Consider the following 21,320-nt stretch of genomic DNA (forward strand, 5'->3'; position numbering starts at 1 on the left):
CTCTCTCTGTTCTCAGTTATTTCTCTATCCAGGTAACGAGGGCTCACTACAGAGGATGAATGGTGCGGGATAATCCCCAAGCTCACAGATAATCAACTTATACCCTCTCACTGCCTGTTGGCTCGCTCTCTCTGTCCAACTTTGAGTTATTGATCAAAAAGCTTTATTCTTGTTTATTCTACTTTGGTGCATCGCTCGGCCTCATTCTGTGTGTTTTCTCACATGCACAGGCGATCTGCACACTGTTCTCACTTGGTCGGCAGGCTTCATTTCATAGTTTCTCTCTGAGTGGCTTTTCTGCTTGTGAGGGCCTCCATTAAGGTGTAAGGCTGTGGTTTTAGTGTAAATAATAGGACTTGATGTGTGGTTTGTGGGCTCAGTGTGTGTGGTTGTGGTTGTTGTGTGTTTCAAATTCATTTTGAAAGGGGTAATGAGGTGGGAAAACTTCATCAGTTTGTGTGTGTCAGGCTGTATAACTGCATCCTCCGTCTTGCTCTGCCTCACCTGGGATGTTCACACACACACAATGAAAATTGAACAGGGGCCAAGTAAAATGACTACAGCAGCTATTGACCTGCCGCAAGCCTCTCGGGGTGCTTACAGGGTCCTGACCACTGTGGTGTGGTTTATAGTTAATGAACTCAGCTGTGTTTCCCTATTTGATTTCATCCAAGCTGATGTGAAAGCTGTCAGTCAAACTCTGGTGCTGACTTAGCAACCCACTTGTTTCTGCCTGCTTGCTGCTATTTACGATATAGGAAATCCAGCTTCAGCTTGTGCTGTTGGCAGCACAGGTAGGTCTGGTTCAATGATTTGTTGTCAGGTCAATGGGATTTAATTTCCAATGAGCATTATGGCTGTACCAGCTGTAACAGGCCACAGCATACACTTGGTTTCCAGTAACATGAAGTCTTAAGAGGCCTTATACTTGAATCCTGCAGCGCTCCTGCACTCACTCCACTAATCCCCTGCAGCAGCACTCACTTGACTGGCTATTACTAACCGTGCACGGAGCCCAGCTTGGGTTTCAGTTCTGCAGGTGCTGTTGCTGCTGAAATTAATTAGTGAGTAAAATCAGCATTTATATTAAAAAGAGAAGCGCAGAGTGGTGAGCAGGTAATGACTGAGTTGTATAATATTGCTGTAAAAATATGGACACACACACACACACACACACACACACACACATGCTCTCCCATCCCAGCTATGGCAGTGACGCAAATTCTCTCTGTCATGTACAGTCAAAGCCAGTCACACACTTTCCCTGTCAAACAGTGCCAAGGCTGTGAAGCACTTAACAACCGGATCAGTATTCTCTGGATGTGTGTGTGTGTGTGTGTGTGTGTGTTTGAATGTAAGTTTCCATTGCAGCTTCATTGTGCAGCAGTGAAGTGTCTATACAGCAAAGATGGATAAATAGCTCTCCTTTGTTTGGGCCCTGGTGTGGGCTGCACACAGTTCATCCAACAAAAACACCCCATCTGTCAGTATTAACTCACACAGGTACACATCTATGTTTGTTGTCTACTGTATGTAATGATTTTTTCCCCATCAACTCAGCATGACCTACACTTCAAACAACGTCCGATATACAGCATACCAATTACAGATCTCTACACCCGCCTCCCACACACACACACACATTGACAATTCAGGTACATTTATTTGCACTAACAATCTAGACATCTTGTTTTATCGGTATGAAGCTTAATCTTTATCTTCCACTGGGCACACTGACACATAACAGAATCTAAAGGTAGAGAGAGTTCCTGCTGAAGTGCTCCTTGGCAGTGACTTTTAATGCAGTCGCTTATCGCTGATGATTAAAATGGGACATTTTCATGCCTGTCCAAGTCTTGGAAGAACTGATGGTCATCTGAAGGCTTTTTGTCCATGCTAGAAGATGAATGAGACTACCCCACTCTGCAGCTTTATTTCCATTTCTTTGTCAGTGAAATTAAGTTCATGACAATATGGGATTCCCAGAAGACTTCACATGAATTATTTCCACTAAAGATCCTACATCTAAAGCGTTTAAAGAATCTTTTGTATAGCTCCTACAATGTCCTGGTAATGCTGATTACATTGGCATTGGCAACTAACTGCTGCTTAATTTCCAGATTAAGTTAGAGCTCCTTCAATGGGGACACCTGAAACAGAGTTGGAGATAAAGACATGGACCAAATTAAATATTTAGTTGAAGAAGCAGCCACTGGCAGAACCTTCCTCATACAGTGAATCTTTCCTCCTTAATGCAACTGAGTAATTAGCTGGCACACTTGGTGTTTTCTGAGACCTTATGAATTTGAAATAAACCAAAAAACTTTTATGGAGGAGCTCTACTCTTATATCTGTATGTTCCCTCAAATCAAATTTTCTTCATCTGTAGAGTCAAATCCACTCTTATTTTTTAATTCCTGTTTTTAAACCCTTCAGAAACCAGAAGGCAAATGACTCAAAATCAGTCCATTACCAGAACTGATTTCGTTTCAAGATGACCAACACCAACTGGAGGACAGATGGTGGCATGACTCTGGTTTAGTCTTTTCACACGTCACACAAATAACTCATGGTAAAGCTGTGCTTCACACATCATCCTTTGCTTGTGCGTGTGTTTATGTATGTGAGCAAATGTGTGCGCCTACATTTGTTCGCCACATCGTGATGTGTGTTCCCAGGTTTGTCTCAGAATCAGCCCACACATGAACACGCTGTGTATTCAGGGACTCTTAATGTTTGCTGCCTTGGATCTGTGTAAATGCTGCAGTCTGTGGAAGCTTCAGTGTGCTCTGTATGCAAACACACACAAACAGCAAAGCTTTTAAAGCAGCAAGATGTTACTGTCAAGACAACTGTTTCCCAATGAACACACTGATTAACCTCCTCTCTCTGTGTCTGCTTGAAAAAAAAAAACAGACAGGGAAGGTCCGAGACCTTGTATTTATCTGTATTTAAGAAAATTACACACCCTCCCTGCTTCACACACACACACACATTATTGTATGTTAATCATGAGTGTTTTCCTCAGATCGTCAGAGAACAGACTAAAGCTGCTTATTGAGATATAGAGCCGTATTAACTGCAACTGGTAAAAACAAGGAAGCATATGTTTCCAAAACGCAAATACCCTGAGGGTGTGGGCATATGTACATGGATTTGTGTGAGGGTCTGTTGGTTTCTTCACATGTTTGTGTGTGTGTGTGTGTGTGTTTCCATATTAGAACCACACCACAGCACTAACACACTTGCATGTGTTAGTGGTGTGGTGTGGCGCATAAATAGTTTTTAAATGAGAGAACCAATCTGAAATACTAAAATCACATAACATAATCCAAAAATGACTGTATGTCCTTCACTGACTAATTTCAGAATCAACTTTATTGGCCATGTTTGTGCACACAAAATTCCAAAGGAATTTGGCTCCAGTTCACTAAGCGCTCTATCTACAAAAATTTACATAAAAGTTGAACTTCATAAATCAAAAAAAGGAGGTTAAAAGAAAGCAAAAAATAAAAAAAGACCAGAAAAAAAAAAAAAATATATATATATATATTATATAGATACATAATCTGTGAACTAGTGCAAAAATGGAGTGCAAGGATTTAACTATAACACCTTTTTATATATATATATATATATATCGAGAGAGAGAGAGAGAGAGAGAAAGAGAGTGTTCACAGTTCATGAGAGTGACAGCCTGGGGGAAGAAACTGTCTCTGTGCCTGGTGGTTTTGGCGTATAGTGCTCTGTAGCACCTACCAGAGGGAAGGAGTCTGAACAGTTTGTGTCCAGGCTGTGAGGGGTCTGCAGAGATGCTCCTTCTCCATTTCCTGACCGGCCCCAATGTTCCTCTCTGCAGACTGGATTGTCCATTGCAGTCTGTTCTTGTCTAGTTTGGTGGCTGATCTGAACCAGACAGTGATCGAGGTGCAGAGGACAGACTGTATGATGGCAGTGTAGAAGGTGACCAGCAGCTCCTGTAGCAGATTAAGCTTCCTGAGCTGCTGCAAAGAAATGCAGTCTCTGCTGGGCCTTCTTGTCTATGTGGGAGATCCTTTTCAAGTCCTGGGAAATTGTGGATCCCAGAAACCTGAAGGTTTCCACAGTGGTGCTGAGGATGGTGAGAGAGGAGGGAGTCAGGGTGCTTTACCTGTAGTCCACTATCATCTCCACAGTCTTGAGATGGTTTTACTTCCCGCCTGTATGCGGACTCATCACTGTCATGGATCAGACCAGTGACTGTGGTGTCATCCTTATACATTAGGAGCTTCACAGAAGGGTCTCCTGATGTGCAGTTGTTAGTACAGAGGGAGAATGGCAGTGATGATGGTCCAGGTCCTGGATGTGATGCTCCCCTGCCCCACCTGTTGCCTCCTGTCAGTCAGGAAGCTGGTGATCCACTGACAGGTGAAGGCAGGCACTGCGAGCTTCTGGTGGAGGATTTTAGCGATGATGGTGTTGAACGCCGAACTGAAGTCCACAAACAGGATCCTCGTGTAAGTCCCTGCTGAGTTGAGCTGATGTAATGTAGATGGGACAAGGGATGTAATGCAGTCCCATGTTGACGGCATCATCGCCACAAATCCTAGTGACCTTATACACCAACAACACTAAACATGTAGCCAGCTGGAGTATAGATGAACAGAAAATAATAATTTTCTAATCAATATAATATCTGTAATTCAAATTCTAAAATATAATTTTAATTTAATATTAAAAATCTTTTACATGGGCTATTGATTTCCTCTCTCTTTGCAGTAATGCACCATGTGACCTGAGCTCCGTGGAAGTAAAACAATCATACCCAAGTATAATTTGGACCTGGTCCTGCTTGGGTGGGCCCATTAAGAAAAATGAAGCCTATATTTTGCCTGTTTACTCACTGTTGAAAACATTATTTACGAATGTACAGGCCAAATTTCTGTTGCTCATAGGCAGTTGAGAAACACACCCAGGGTGCATATTTGCCATTTATAAGTCATGTGAATTGCCATTTGTGGTCAACTAAATTACATATTTGGGCATTAAGCTATTTAGTCAAGCACAAATTAAACTAGCTGACATTTTCATTGCCTGCTGCCTGCATGAACTGCTGTTCTGAACAGCAGTTCATGTAGAAAAGCAAAGCAACATTTTCTGTTCTATGTGAACAGGAGGCTTTTTTTTTGTCTTGTTTAAAAATGAGTAGGAAGTATCACCACATAAGAAGTCAAATCACACTGTAAAGGAAATGAACAAGACTCCCAGACTCCCCCTCAGTTTTGGGGTTGGTCAAACTGGGAGGTTGTAGGTGGAGGTAGTTAGGTGTGTGATAAGAGCAGGTTCATAGGTGAGGAATAGTCTTAGGATCCCTGCCAGCACTCACTATGGTTGGCTGGCTGCTTTTATTCCTCCACTCTAAGGGAGAGAGCCGGGAAATTGGATTCAGGCATCCTCTCCTGCTCCTCAACATGTCTTACTTTGTGCTTGTTAGTTTACATTCCACTCTCTGCGGCGGATGAGGATGCCTGGGTGTGATTTTTGGCGACTGTGGTGAAGGAGAAGGCATGTGCAGTTGTGCTTGAGTGTGCTTGTGTGTTGTATTTACAAAACACCTCTTTCCTTTTGATAACAACCTTTAGGTCATTGATGCGATCTCCCCAATACTCTGTGAAAACACACTTTCTTCTTCTGATGCAGAGCAGATAGTCACAGCTCACAGAGAGCTCAGAGAAGCAAAGGAGAAATAATTAAACAACAGCATGCTACATGCTGCATCACATCCTCGACTACTGGAGGCAAAGGGAGGGGATGAAAGCAGGTGTGTACCCAACATGTGTGTTTGAGGAGTGTGTGTGTTTGTAGTGGCGGTGCAGACAGAAAAAGGCAACATCTGGATGCTGGTGATAGCTCTGCTCACATGCGTTACGAGCCAAATTAATCAAACCTGGTGGGGAGAGTGTTGAGCGTGTTGGTGTGTGTGTGACGTGTATTAAGAGTCCATCCACGTCCCGGGCAACAGCACCAATGTATAGTCATCTGGGGAGGGCGGAGGGATGGAGAGAGGAGCGGAGAAGATGGGGGGGGGTGAAAGTAAAAATCAATGGCTTGACGTGGGCAGGGTGACTGCGTTCGATACTGGAGTTGGTCCCGGTGAGAAGAGAAACAGACACATTATGTTGTCTCCTTCCAAAACACTTTTAGTCCCATTGGGATCAAGCTGATACACTCAAAACAACTATCTTTTTTACTTTTTCCTCCTCTGAACAGACAGCAGGTCTGACTATGGACCGATAACAGATGCACCTTGGTTACATGGACATACACTGACTGTGTAAAAATATGTTGTCACTGCTCCACATTCTCTCTAAATGTTTAAAAATGCTTTACAATTGTAGCAAGAAGCAGTAACTTTGATGAGAGACTTTTTGTACACCTCATTTTCAGCATAATGTGCTTTTGCCAGGTCCAAGCAGCACAGACTGAGGGAGGACACTGCTAGTTGGTCCACTGTACTACAGACTGAAATATGTCTACAGGGGATATATTTATGTTCCCAGTGGAAGAAGCGTATTGATTTTGGCAATCCCCTGACATTTTCTTGGGCACCGCTAGCAGATTAAATTTCTCACATATACACAGAAATCACTCAACATCTACCAGGTGGACACGCACGGCATTTGTGACATGATACCCAGAAGATAAAGCCTGCTGGTTTTGGTGATTTTTCTTATAGAGCCACCAACAATTAAAGGATGGATTATCAAACTTAGATATTAGATATTCATGTCCCACCCAGGATGAACTGAAATTTTCTTCTCTCACACCATCATCAGGGTAAACCTTCAGTTACTCCAGTTTTTGGTTTATGCCAAAACTAATGGCATTCCCAGCAGCCTTTGTTGTACTTAGTGCTAATTAGCAAATGCTGAACTCAAAGGACAAACATGTTAAGCATTATACCCTGTGAACATTAGCATTAGAGCATGTCATGATTATCATGTTGATGTTTTTAACCTAAACCACTCTTATGCATACAAACAGCCAACTTGCTGTAAATTGCTGACGCTGAGAACCGTGACTGTGATTGTCTGTTACCTCCTCCTCTGATCATGATGATATTGAGATTGCAGCAGCCACGGATATCGCTCATTTCCTGGTTTGACTGGCTTGAACTGCATCCCCCTCTAAAGTTTTTAAGGATTTTACAAGCCACTGTTTCAGGGACTCAAAGCCCTTTGCTGAAAGATAAGCTCACTCTTTTGGTGTAAACACATAATTAGTCATACAACACAAGATTTTAAATATTCATTATAAGTTGCTGCTTTCTGTTTGATATGATAATCATTCAGCCTACAGCCATTCACTTCTTCAACATTTTACACCTCTTGCCTGGAAGAGCCTTTATTGCACAGGAATTGAAATGTTTGAGGATTGGGTGGAATAAACATAGCTTTTTTTTCTTATCTGCTATATGTGCACTACATGTCAACTATGAAGGAATGTGACATTTTCCATGCGGGGTGGGGGTGGTGTGGGTTCCTCAGTAGCCTTGCTGTCCTGCCCCATGTTAATGTGAGTTTATTATATCAGCATTGATTTTCTCCCCTGCATTCCTGCTATTGACACAAGCATATATCATGTTAACTGCTGAAGCAGGCCTGGTCAGGGGTTTATGCAGTGGTCAGTGCAGCATCAGTGGGCAGATAAAGAAACTGCACAGTCCATTCTGATTTTGAGGAAGAGGGATGTTTGGCTAAGCCCTTCCTTATGCCTCCCTCTCAACTGAATTTCTAACATCTTGACATCTTGAAAAAAAAAATCTACTTGTTTAACCTGAAGATGTTTCTTTTTTTTATGTCACCCCTGTAGAAATGTCATTTAAAAAAAAAAAGTTTGACCTTCAGATGATATGATTTGTTTTCACTTGTCTTTAGAAAATTATAAGATTCATCACCAGACAAAGTAGGACCGATTTGTACTGTTGTTAAGAGTTTTTCATGTTGCCAGCTGCCCTCGGATGCATAGTGTGTTTATTGCCATTATTTATCTCTCTCTTTCAACCATCCCTCCCTCACATTCTCTCTGCCCATGAAATTGAATTAAGCGTGGCTTCAATCCCCCCTTTTCTCCTCCTCCTCTGCCTCCTCTGACATGCAAAGGTTTTAATGATCATGAAGCTGGGAAGCAATCCAAATGGCAAACACTTAATTGAGAAAAATGAAAGGGACAGCGGTACGATTCATTCATCTAAATAGAGGAAAGAAGGGTGCGGAGGGCCGTCCCATCTTCAATTTCTCATTTTTCCCCCGCCTTCCCTTTAGCCACTTGCTCAAAAGGGAATGTGAGAAAATTTCATTAGGTGAGGTGTGGGATAAATCAACATGACGAATCTCTCTGCTCACCTTAATTGTGTTTCGCTCAGCAGAAAATCAGACAGGGGCGCTGTTGGATGCTTTTGCTCATTTGGAAAGGTGATGTACCATAGTTGTTATTGATTGGATTTTATGTGCATCATATTTATTGAGAAAGAAACATGCTGGAAAAAATATTTTACATGGAAAATTTTTTTTTTTACTCTGTAAGCCAAAATGCAAGATTTCATGCAAACATGAGTTCTTTTAGAAAGCAGTATGTATCTAAGCAGTAAGTTTATTGCTATGTACTGTATTGTTAATTCTGATAATGCTTATGTTTTGTAATAAAGATCTGTTGTAAGGTAAATGTAGATGCAGTATTACTACGATATTGGGCTATTGGATCAACCCTGTTGGTGCATTATTTAATTGATGTTTTGTACTAATATATTTTAATTTAATTTATTTGTGATTTTGTTGCCATTTTAATGTTGTGGCTTTGTTTTGTGATATAGACAATACATCTTGCGGAGATTTATGTGTTTAAACTGTATGAACCAGCACAGTGTGCTGAGATGAGTTTAATCGACCTTTATCAGGGTCATTCAAACAACAGTTTGTCGTAGCAGAGTAAAGAGTTAACATGGTTTAGTCCAAAGGGCTGACCCTCCAATTAGCTACAGCCTAACATGATTAAAATCGCACCTCGGGGACGAGCCCCCAGATCTGCTTAAATCACTTCTCAGCTCATTGGTGACCCTCTGCTCTCTCAGCCCTCCATCTCCTCACCACCACTGCCCACCAGCTTGGTTCAGCCCATCACTCCCAGCCGAACCGACCTAATCTGTGATTATGTGTCAAGCAGGAGGCCATTTATTCCAGATTAATTTATTCATCTTCCTAGTGCAGCTTCCACTGCGGCGGGATTGATGGCGCAATATATCTGAGAAAAGAGAGCAGGAGAGAAGAGAGAGGTCATCTATTTCTATCCTCAGCTCTGTGTGAAGGATGGATATCAGCTTGTTTTACTGCTAACATCTCCCCTTGCCTTCATGGCAGCCCCTTGTCAGGTCTGAGAGACAATCAGCCAATTAAAAAAAGCATTAGTAAGGTTCATCTTCCTATATCTTCTTCTCAGTTTTAATTGTGCAGATGCCTCATAACTAACTTGATCGTTAGTGTCAATATTTCTCTCCAAAAGGAAATAGACAAGTGTCGGAAAATCAAAGTCTTAATCGGAGTGATTCCTCAGTTCATCCTCCTCCTCTGCACTCTTCTCTATATTAAAGACAAACCCCGAGGTTTTGGAAGTCGGCCCTTTGATCAACTTAATGCAGCACAGCAAGAACATTGGTACCCTTTTCACGTCTTAGTGTTAAATTTTCTAGTGCTACACTACTGTATGTTGCTCTCGAGATTACGTAAAGCTGGCTAGTTTGTTTCATTGTACTAAAACGTATTACCATGCATTGCAGACAATGGCTGTAGAAATCATCCTTCAGTCAGACAGTCCTGGTTCAAACTGTTGTTTTGCAGGAAGACAGACATTTACTTTGTGTACAAGCCATCTGGTTTGAATTTTTTCTTATCAATCATGTTCAGCCTCAGAGTGAAAATTTAATGAGTACAGAGGGTTCTGAGATGAATACTGAGCATTTGTGAGCATCCAATAAAGAGACTTATTCATTTATCATGGTGCTGATGAACAACATCAGGCCGTATGTTTTGTTTTGAAGGGCATCTAGAGATTGTCGGCAGTTTATTTTATGGTTTTTCTCTCTTTGTGGCAATCGACAACTCCCTGTCTCATTCTCTGTCTTTCTCTCCTGTAGCTCATATTCTCAGCTATAAATGTGAAGTGGATGTCCAAGATTGTGATGGCTCATTACAGAGCTCTTCCAATCCTGTAGAAGTGCCTCAGCTGGCTGATAGGAATGGTGGTGGGTTCTCATAGAGCACACATATATTACACAGACAGCCAGGCAGCTTTTTCCTTGTTCTTTCAACTGGTGGGCTGCTGAAGCCTGTCTGTGTGTCGATAAACTCCGAGTAAAATCTTGCAGAGGTGTCTATCCTGAGCAGAGGGAGCTAGCTTGCTCTTGCTTTTGAGTGCGCTCAATGAAGCTGTTAAGACCGGAAGACAAGAGGCAGAAGAGACTTACAAGGCCGCCCCCATCGATGCAGTTCGATGCAGCTCCAGGATAGTATTAGTATATAGTATGATAGAGGAAGACCTTGCCCTGAAGTTGTGCTTTTGTAAAAGGAAGGTGATATTGGTTATGAATCTGTTCCCACCTTTTGATTCTATCTAAACATTATTTTGTTGCAGTCTTTTCTATTTTTTGTAGCATCCTTTGAAAAACGCTGTCCATGGCCATATTTTCAAGGCTTTTTACAATTCTCCTCGTGTATTGATTTATATCTTATTATCCTGCCACATTTATTGTAAGTTGGAATGGGTGAAACCATTAGCAAAATGCTTGGGGGGTGCTATGTTAGGGTGAGGTCAAAGAGGGCAGGTCCAGGTTAGGGAATGTTAGCATGGTTAAATTAATTAATGAATGAGTCATTGTATTGGATCAGTTTTATTAAATGAGTAAAAGTCAGCGATCAAACTATTTTATCAGGTGATTCAAGGACAAGAAGGTCTGAGAAATCTGTTGCTTCAGCCAGATGCTAAAATGCAAGAGAGACAACAGAGAGTGATGCGAGAAGCTCATTAAAAGTCAAGTCAAACATACTTCCACCATCCGTTCCTTCTCTCCCTCTCTCTGTCTGTCTGCTTGTATCTCTCTCATCACTCCTTCTCTGAGACACTGTCTTCTCTCTGCTCCGTCCTCCCAGATGTGCCACATTAATTCCACAGCTGCTGTCCCCATTAATGTTCACCGTCACAGCTTGCACACCGTCATTTTCAGCTTTTTCAGCCCCCTCAGTAGTGCATGTATCCGTGCGAGTGTGTGTGTCAGAGAGAGAAGTGCACCAGCTGTTACCCCTCCACTTCCTAGTAAAAGTATAGTAGCAGTGATGTGAAGAGGGGATAGCGGCAGATTTACTCATTCATGGAGGTGTCATCAACCGCAGCGTTCAGGCTTGTCTGTGACTTGTCCAAACACACACACACACACACACACACACACACACACATACAGCATCAGCACCAGCAGCTCCTTTCCCATTTAAAACAGTCCTGCCTGAGAAGATTTCAATAATCCCTGCTCCACAGTGGGCTGTCTTTCCAACACATTGGTCAGGCCAGCCAGGCCTCAGTTCTACACCCCCAGGCTGCCCTAAGCTCACACTGCCCCACCTTCAAAACACAGTGGGCCTGTTTGTGTGGTTGTAGTTGATGGGTTCAAGACTGGCCCTGAATCTTTTCTTGAAATGGAGATACACACATTTAAAAGAAAAAGGAAAGTTGGAAATATGGTCGATAGTGATGCATTTAAAAATTCTCATTGTGTCTATATTAATTATTAATTTGTTTATTTAACAGCTCTGCCTCTTTTGTAATTATGACCTGCTGGTTAAAATATAAATGGCTTATTCCTGGACTCATTAAAGCCTGCCTACGAACTAAGGCATTAAACTGATTTGTGTGTGATTTTGTACTTTTGCATAGTTGTATCTCATTGTCTATTTGTTCTTTGTATGTAGGTCTCTCTCTCTCTTACTGTCTGCTAAAAACTGTTAATTTGAGGAGTGGAAAAGAGTAATTGAAGGTCATACTGTGCCTTTGTGTTGGCTGCCTGGCTTAATGAAAGCTATAACCATATTCAGAAAGAATGTAATTCAGAAACAGCAATTGCGGTTATTGAGTACCTTGTAGACAATGATGATCTGTGTATTGTGGAACTTACATTTGTTCTCCATCATTGCTTTCAGGACAAACTGTACTACAGTACCATCTCCAAAGGTTACCTCCACCCGTTTCACACATCAAAATAATTTTATGATATGATTAGATCTGCCCTTCCTGTTGTATGAGTTTTATCAAGGCTGAGAAAACGACCTAGTGACTTCATTAGGAGTTATCTCAACTTGGATGTAGGACAGATTTTTTTTTTAAAAACTGGCAACAAAGGGCTTTTTGGTGCTTGACTTGTAATAAAACTCCCAGAGTCCCCCTGGCTTTATGAGTTTTCAGTGCAAAATTGTTGGCGTATCTCATAAAAATTTCAGTCCTGGATGATTTGGCAACACCTGTGGTTACCACGGTAACAGCACCCTTATTGGTCCCAATATTCTGGGGACAGCAAAAACATCTTTTGCAGCTAGTTTGTCAGATATACAACAGATAGGAAACTGGTGTATGTCTTTACAGTGCAGCCAAACCAACAATAAATCTGGAGCCAATAATCACCTTTTTTACATCATCCTATTAGCAATGGCAGTCTGATCTCATGCTGCTGTTCCCACACACAGTGCCTGACTGAGACGTTGGATGTGTGCAGCCCGTTGTCCATAGCTCTTTATCTAACAGCTCACTGTGGCTGCTTCTTCTTGTTTCAGTGCTTCTTTAAATGCAAAGCTGTCAAAAATTGCCTAAAATGACCCTCGTCCTGCTCTGTGTATGTGTTTTTAAATGCTTGTTTTTAAACGCCACGGCGAACTGAGATACAAATATTTTGTGTTTTCTCTGGCTTCGTCTAATCAGTAGAGATATCAGTAATCAGTAATTCAATTAAAGACGCCACATGTTTCACTAGTTGAACTTACAGCATTAGCAGGGAGATGATATTGTGCACAGTTAGGCTGTATTACATGGATGCTTTGTTTCCTATGTGAATCCCTTATATGTGTGACTCCAATGTGGGAATGGCAGACGCTGCCGCTAACAATAAAAATAACCACATGGGGTCGTAATTATTGCAGAAGAACTGTCGACCATGAGCAGTATAACATGGGTTATGGCTTCATTAAAAGCATAAGCTTTTTAATTTTAAACTTACAATGATAATAAGTATCTGCAAATTAGGGCTGTGCCAAATATTGGATTTTATGTTGCACTGCAATAAGATTAAGGTTAATCTCAATAGGAGCTGGCCATTTTTTCTTCGATATGGACAGGTATTCCAGCCAATCATGCAGCAAGACTGAGCAGCGAGGCACAAGTTTAGTGTGTTTACAGTTACCACCCAAGTTACACCCCTGTAACAACTCATTCCATCATTGTTCTGACAGAAAGCAGAAACAGCCAATGATAATGAAAATAGTGCCACGCTGAAGCCAGCAGCAGCTCACATGCTGATGTTTGGGCTGCTCTCTCTGTGTAAGCCAGTACATCAGGAGTGGGGTCTGATTAAAGAGAAGATGAACAGAACAGAACATGTTGATGACAACAAGTGTCAGCGTTAATGATGAAAACACCCAAATGAACACAGCCCAGGGCTCCAAAGACTAGAGCATTGTTGGAGCGAGGGTCTGAGGACTTCAGTGGTGTGGAGATATTTCAGACAAGAAGTAGAGTAGCATCCGCTGCAAATCACAGATGTATATTTGATAAGAATATACAAATGTTCCACTAAAAACAGGTAATACCACCAATCTTTTTTACTACCTAAAGCTGTGCCATCCTCATTCAATGCAAGACTTTATAGTCCCAGACCCAAGCAAGTGTTGGTGGTCCCTTAAAACAAGAGTGACATTTGCTGCAGAACAGACCTAGTTTATTTATATGGAAGTGACCAAAGAATTTAGTTTTTGTTCTCCTGTAAAACATAAAAGCTTTAACATTTTTGTTGTAGATTCAAGATATAAGAAATAAGATTTTGTTTTATTTATTTGGAGTTGACCAGATTTAGTGTGTTCTCCTGTATCACTTAAAGTTTTGACTGTTAAGAATAAAGATTTTAGTTTATTATATATAACTATTTTATTTCTTTGTAATACAGTTGTATAATGTACTATGTTTGTCATGTTCAATTTTTAAAAGAAAATAAATAATATTTAAATCTAAATTAATCATATATCATTAGGAGCACAACCTTTAAGTTTCACTGAAATACTGTTTTGGTTTATATCGTGATATATATTGATATTAACTGATATGAAAACACTTATCTTGATAAGATTTCTTTCCATATCACCCAGCCCCAATGGGGGTGGATGTTGTGCATACTCTGTGCCTTCTCCAAATATACATCTCATTTTTGAAAAGACTGAATAGTCCTATTACTGCTAATAGCTGCCTCTTCTGTCACATTGCTTCTTGTTGTTGACAGAACCCTTGCTCTGGAGGATTACCGTGATAGCCAGGGGAATCCTTATCCTGTACATAGACACAAATAAGCACACAAACAGGGGCTCATGTACACATATACACACACACACACACAAATAAATGCAGTGAGTTGTAAGACTGAGGTGGAGTGTTGGACATGGGGAACACGGGACTAAGTGGACCTGTTGTATCTGAAGTCGTGACCCAGCCCTGCCTGACACAGATAACAGAATTACTGCAAATTGAACTTTAGGGTTTTCTCTCCCACTCTACTTTTTCCTCTCCAAATCACTCCATCTTTCCTGCCACCCATGTCAGCTCCACTGCTGCTTTCTCTGGGATTTACAATTTTCCTCCGCTCTTCTTCTGGAACCCACTGCCCCTGAAAGAGAGAGAGAGAGGCAGAGACATAGAGGAAGTGGGAGTGAAAGTGAAAAGATGTAGACAGACACAAAAAAGATGGATGATTATTGGGCAGAGTGATAAAGAACAGGAAACAGACAAATAGAGCATCAAAGGAGAAAGGAAAGTAAGACTGATGTGTATGGATGAAACAGACATGCAGCGACACGGTGGATGGAGGTAAAATAATGGCAGAGAAAAGAAATTGAGCCAGAAAAAAGACCGAAGGGAAAGCTCTGCACTCCCCCACACCTTCCTTAATTAGGAAATATAATATTGAGAGAGGATTTAGGTGGATCAAATGCAGGAGATAATGGTTTTATCTACGGCCACTGTAGAATTATGGATACAACTGCCAAAGACCTTTCCAGGTTGGCTACCCGGAGTGAGAAGAAGTGCGTGGAAAAGAAAGCTGCAGGCTATGATTTGCACAATGGAATTTAACAGAATTGCATGGAATACTGTTGCATTATTGAAGCCCCTATTAAAGACAGAAAGGAAGAGTGTCTATTAACATAAAAGGGGATTTAGACCCTGAAGGGACAGGCAAACTCAATGATGGAAATTCATCAAACCAAAAAGTGATTTCAGACATTTTCTGTTGCAGAGATGTTAATCTGTTTGCATAAATTAGTGAGTGTGAGTAAAATAAACCAAGGCTGGAGCTAAGGATTATTTTAATTTTTGATTATTCTTTATTTATTTTATTGATTAATTAATCAGCTAGTCTCTTAAACGGGTAATCCAATGATCTAGCGTTGCATTCCCATTAAGCTGGAGGACTCAAGAGATTACAAATGCAATTTGACTTACATCTCCTCATGAGATGATTTCAGATTACTTTTTTTTGTCCATCCCAAAGTTCAAAGTGAGAGAATATTCAGTTCGCAATTCAATGTAAAAGCAAAGAAATAGTCATATTTTTGGCAGATTTGCCTAATAAATGTCATCGATCAATAATCGATTCATTATTACAAACGTAGATTAACTCTGTGGCATGTGACTAAATGATATATAGACATTAAAATAAAGTGAGTCAGTCACATCCCCATGACCCTCAGCCTCATGACAGTTTGCAGTGTGTGCTCCCGCTGATAGGACAGAGGACATGTCTAATGTTTACTGTCGGTGCACCATCCAGGGACATCTCTTTTACGACTGCTTTAAGTGTGTCCTGTGGAGCCTCCATGGTCTGCTCCAGTGTATCCTCCTCTCTGATTGAATCCTAAATGGATTTCTCACCTATAAATCCTCAGCATTCACCGTAACCTTGAGTATTACTATGCTGTGCACACAATCTTTTATTATATAAATATCACTCTCCTTCCTTGCTAGACACTATTAAATACAGCAGCTAGTATTATGATGTCTGCAGTGGAAGGGACTATTTGAATTTCTCTGTTGGTAGTGGAGGAGGTGAGTGGAATGTGAGCTGTGAAATTGTTCTCAGTATTGTGACATTTTTTTAGCGAGTTAAACTGAAAATCACCCTGTTTTCCCAGAATTCAGTGAGGGGAGTTGACCAGAGTCCATATTACCCAGATGGGCGCTGACCACCACTGGGGACCTTTTGAGGCTTTGGCTGTTATTTTCCTCCCCCTCCACTTTTCACAGCCCATTTTCTTGTTCCTCATTGTTTTTTAATCTGCTCCATTTCCATCAGTTTCTGTCCTCAGCCAAGTGTGTTATCATAACCACAAGTGTCTCTGGCTTTCTCTCTCTCTGTTCATGTTTTGCTGTTTTGCTCTGCCTGCCTCTCTGTCCAGCTTCCTCTCTTCCTGTGATGTGATAAATATGTATTTCCATGCCTCTTGAGGAGAAGGTGGGAGGTATGGTGAGGAGGGCTTGAGTGGTTTTTAAGGAGCTAACATAAATGGAATTGGTGACTGGTGCCGTGATACGAGGGCAGACCACATATACACACACTCAGAAAACACACACGTTTGGGCTGAATGTAAGAGAATTGATTGTGGCGGCATCCTCGTGCTTTTTTACAAACCTGTCTCATTCGCTAAGGGAGGCCCCTGGCTGCTTGTCCTCCCGGGGGGGTCTTCAAAATCTATTATGGGTGGGTGTGGAGGCCTGTACCATGTGCCAGTCAATTTTAATCATATGAAACTGGCTTGGCCCTTTACTGAAGGCATGCAGGCTTTATATTGTACGCCTCACTTTGCTGCTGAGCCTGAAATAATGTTTTGAATCATGTGGATATTTTATGAGAACGAGGGACAGTGAGCACTTTAAAGTGAAAACTTCTTGACGATTCAAAGCTTATATTCCTCCAGACAGAAGAACTTATGTCTCAGCTTTTTCACTTATTGCACAATATTAGAACATACTTTCCACCACATACTTTTGTGTAATGGCTTATAGGTATTTACATTCTTGAAGGTCTTGAAAGTCATGAAATTGTCTGGCAGTTTAGTGTACACGTTGAAATCTGGCTAATGTGAGTATAAACTAAGTTCCACAAACTCCTCAGCCCTCCCATATTCTCTCTATAACCTTGTTTTCCCACTGTTTCCCCAGTGGGTCACAATTACAAATCTGCCTCCCACCACATGGGCTAAATCCTATAATAGCACCAGCTGAAAGAGGTGTGTTTGCTCACAGTCTCTGTTCCTCATTCGCACAAAAATTACACGCCTTAGTAGCTGTGGCACAAAGCAGGCCTAAAGAGGGGGACCTCTTTTAGGCTGCGATGTGAGATGCTGCAGGACTAGAGAAGACACTGCTGTTTTGCATGGCAATAGATGGATGAAGTCATGGGGCTGGCTGGCCATCAAACAGACGCTGAATGTGAAGGAGGCCGGACTCCATGGCTAATTGTGTTACCCAGAGAAAACCCAAGCCGGGCTGTTCTCAGCCATTGAAGAGTGGAGGCACAGGTTTGGAGCCTTTCAGGATAAAGTAGAATGGCCCCTGGTTTCTGAATGGGCCCTAGTTGAAAGACAAAATGAGAGGAGGAATGTGATTATTGGATTGGATCTCTTTCCCAGAGAGTAAACTGTGTTGGCAAACACAGAGTTGAAAGAGTTCACTGGTGTTTTGAGAAACTGATACTGTCTTGGCTGAGTTTGTGGTGGTGCAACATTCAAAGGATGAATCTGTTATACGCAGCTCAGCTCTAAAATGTCTTAGCCATGGTCATGTTTACATTTTGATTACCTTGTACTGATCCATGATAGAAATCTGTATTTACTTCTGTGATATTCTAGCTCATTTAACCACCTGGAGCCAAACTTACTTTGGTTAATGAACTTTCCAGGACTCAGTGGATTTTTCTTTTGGAAAACAGACCTCCCACCTGCTAAAAGTCTACCCCTCTTCTCGTTTTCTTTACCTTTTTCTCTTTGTGATCATACTTATATTGACCATGGAAATACTGACAGAAGAAGATGTATGTCCATCATATAAGGGTCTCTGTCTCCTGAAGTTATGGCTGGTGTTGGATGAAGTACCAGAAGCCTGCCTTGCTTCATTGCTGACCTTGGGTGCTGGGTTATTTAAGCACAAATATCTTTGGGTGCTGCTGTTTTTATGTCTTTTGTAACCTTTTAAAAATGTTCTACTCGGCCAGGTCTTACTTTACAATCTCTATTCATCTCTGTCGACTGGAGAGTGCAACCCCATAGGAAATAATCGGATTTTAGTGGCATTAAACAGCAAATATCCGCTGTCATTGGACAACCTGCTAGTAACCAGGTTTAGAGGGGAGCACCACATTTGTCAAGTGTCAGGGCTGAGGTGCAAACATCAGATATACATGTACACTCTCCCTGTAGTCTCACAGGAATTCACACAAACTGTTAGGATGAGGGGGGAGCCATCTCATTTAATTTACTGTCAGGCTGGAAATACAAGTAAATAGGGTTCCCTAAGCTGAAATGAAGATTTTAAGTGTAAAGGGATCAGGGAGGTAATCTCTCTGAGTGCTGCTACTAGTTCGCTGACACCAAAAATCAGGCTGACAATCATACTGAAAGTACTATATTATAGGTTGGGCAAATAACACTGAAACGGGGTCACAACAACCCACTGTCATGAGTGTGATTACCAAAAACTGATTATTGTGTCGCTGTTAGAATGTGGAAGAGATTAGAGGAAGTGTTTTCTTATACAACTGCTGATACCGATACAGATTCTGATACAAGAGCTCTTTCGACTTCAATATTTTCACTATTGTTGTTGAAGTATTGTGCTCAAGGTTACAGCATAATGTGCAAATAAACCACACACCACGTCTTATTGAAGTATTGTATTCTTTACCAACACATTCTAGCTAACTGTGCTGCTAACTGTGATGACACTTGGTTGTAGTATTGTTCAGGTCTCTGAAATGTATTTGCTGCATGGCTGATTATACATGGCCTCTCAATGCCCCAACAGTTTCCACTACAAACAGTGGTTTGTTATAAGTCCAGTGAACTTAGGCAACTTCTCTGTAGTTCCTGTAGCTTTTGAGTTGCTATAAGTTTATTGCCTTTCTGGAAAGGCTCAGTGAGAGTCTGCTGCTTGGTGGTGTCTTCTTTTTCTTTAGGTTGAACTCCTGCCACGTGAAAGAGTACCAGTACCAATTACTCAGCAACCGTACCTCAACCCATCGGCACACTGGCTTTAGACATATTGCAACCAGCTGTTTTGCTTTTTGACATCCCCAGGCTAAAATATCTCCAAACCAACAGCTAATGTTGGTTACAGATTGAAGTTGCCACTGGTTTATGGTGAGATGTGGAATTTAGATATGGCGATATATCTCATGTTAGGTATGTTAGGCTATGATGGGTTCGTGGTCCAGTGCAGGCTGTGGACTGGAATGTGGATCGGTCGGTGGATCGGTCCCGTCTGTCTGATAGCCCATGAACAAATGATGTCATTATCGGACCCGATACCGATATAGGATAGGATCAAGCCCATCTTGAGTACAAATTGTCTGTTTCCTCCTGCCTGCCAAGTGAACTGTGTTGCCTGTTCCTTCATCTGACAATATATGTTTCAGATGTCTGTATTGTTTGGTCTGGTAATGAGAAATATGTATCAGAAACAAGGCGATGTCTCATTTATCACTGGCTTCCACTGTCCGAGCGTCTCTCTGCTAGAGACAGATAGATATGGCAGAGTATTGTCTGAGGCTGACACCGTTGTCAGACACGAGCATTGTGGATGTGAATGTGTCTCATTCCCGGGACAGATAAAGCAGAGCCCCCTCTCTCTTCCCTCTGTAATTGTATTCTGTCTCCATGCACTGGAGATGTAAGTATCAGATATGAGTAATGAAAGTCCTGAAATGAGATGTTTTCCTTTTTCAAGTGTCACGCACAAACTTGTTTGTAACTGGTTGAGACGGAGAATAGATTGTGTGTGGGTGTGTGTAAGGAGGAAACAGTGATCGGTAATCATTTGGAGGGGGGAAATGAGGCGTCTCATCAATCATGTGGTGTGCGTTAAAGGTTACGTCGCCATATCTGAGGGAACGTATTTGGCCTTAGCAGGGGGGATAAAAAAGTAATTATCCTTTATCATCAACTAGAGGAGACTTGACATAATTATGTTTTTTTTTTGTTTTTTTTTTTTTTTTGTTTGAAGCTGATTTGCCTTCCTGTCCTTTGGGATTTAATTTATACACTCACTTGTCTCCTGTCATTTAAACTTTTCAGTATGTGTTGTGTCTTCATGACCTGACATACAATGCTTCCATGCCTACAGTCATATTGTCTGAGTGCTTGGGCATGGAAAGGAAAAAGAATTTCTCCTCAGGCATTAATAAAGTATTACGCCATACATTAAAAAAGCTGTGGTATTAATGGCAAGGCCCCATTACTCAGTCATCATTTTCACAATAGTTCATCTTTGTGACTTTCACGTTTCCATTTTCAAATGGACATGTAATATGTTCTCATGTCTCAAACCTGAGCCCTAAAACTCCTGTAAAATATTACATCCAGAAATGTTTTTAAAGCCTTCAACATAGCTGTCATCTGCAGTAATCAATTTTTATTTTGTTGTGCTCTTATGTTTAAAAATTTGCATGTTGCCCTATTATTATTATTACTAAACACAATCCAACTCATTCTTACAATTTAATTCTGTAGTGCCTATTTTCTATAACTGCCCATAATTAACAGCCATTACCTATTATAAAAGCTTCGATGATTTTACCAGCATCATTTCTTTGTTAAAGCCACAATAACTGACACATTACAAGAAACAAACCGTGAACATCAGAGGATGTGAGGTTGATAATACATCAGGCTGCCAAATTTGTTAGCTGATACAAATCTAACGCATGCTTATTTACACCTCAAGTGGACACAGAGCATCATTAGCATTCATTTGGAATTGTGTTTGATGAATGTCAG

General features: G+C 41.2%; 1 protein-coding gene across 1 annotated transcript in view; it reads left to right on the forward strand.

Annotated features, from left to right (window-relative positions):
* Positions 1 to 21,320, forward strand: part of lhfpl7 (LHFPL tetraspan subfamily member 7) — an 88,657-nt gene that overhangs the window by 41,084 nt on the left and 26,253 nt on the right. The window lies entirely within an intron of this gene.

This window comes from Mastacembelus armatus, chromosome 14 (genome assembly GCF_900324485.2).
Source record: "Mastacembelus armatus chromosome 14, fMasArm1.2, whole genome shotgun sequence".
NCBI classification, from domain to species: domain Eukaryota; kingdom Metazoa; phylum Chordata; class Actinopteri; order Synbranchiformes; family Mastacembelidae; genus Mastacembelus; species Mastacembelus armatus.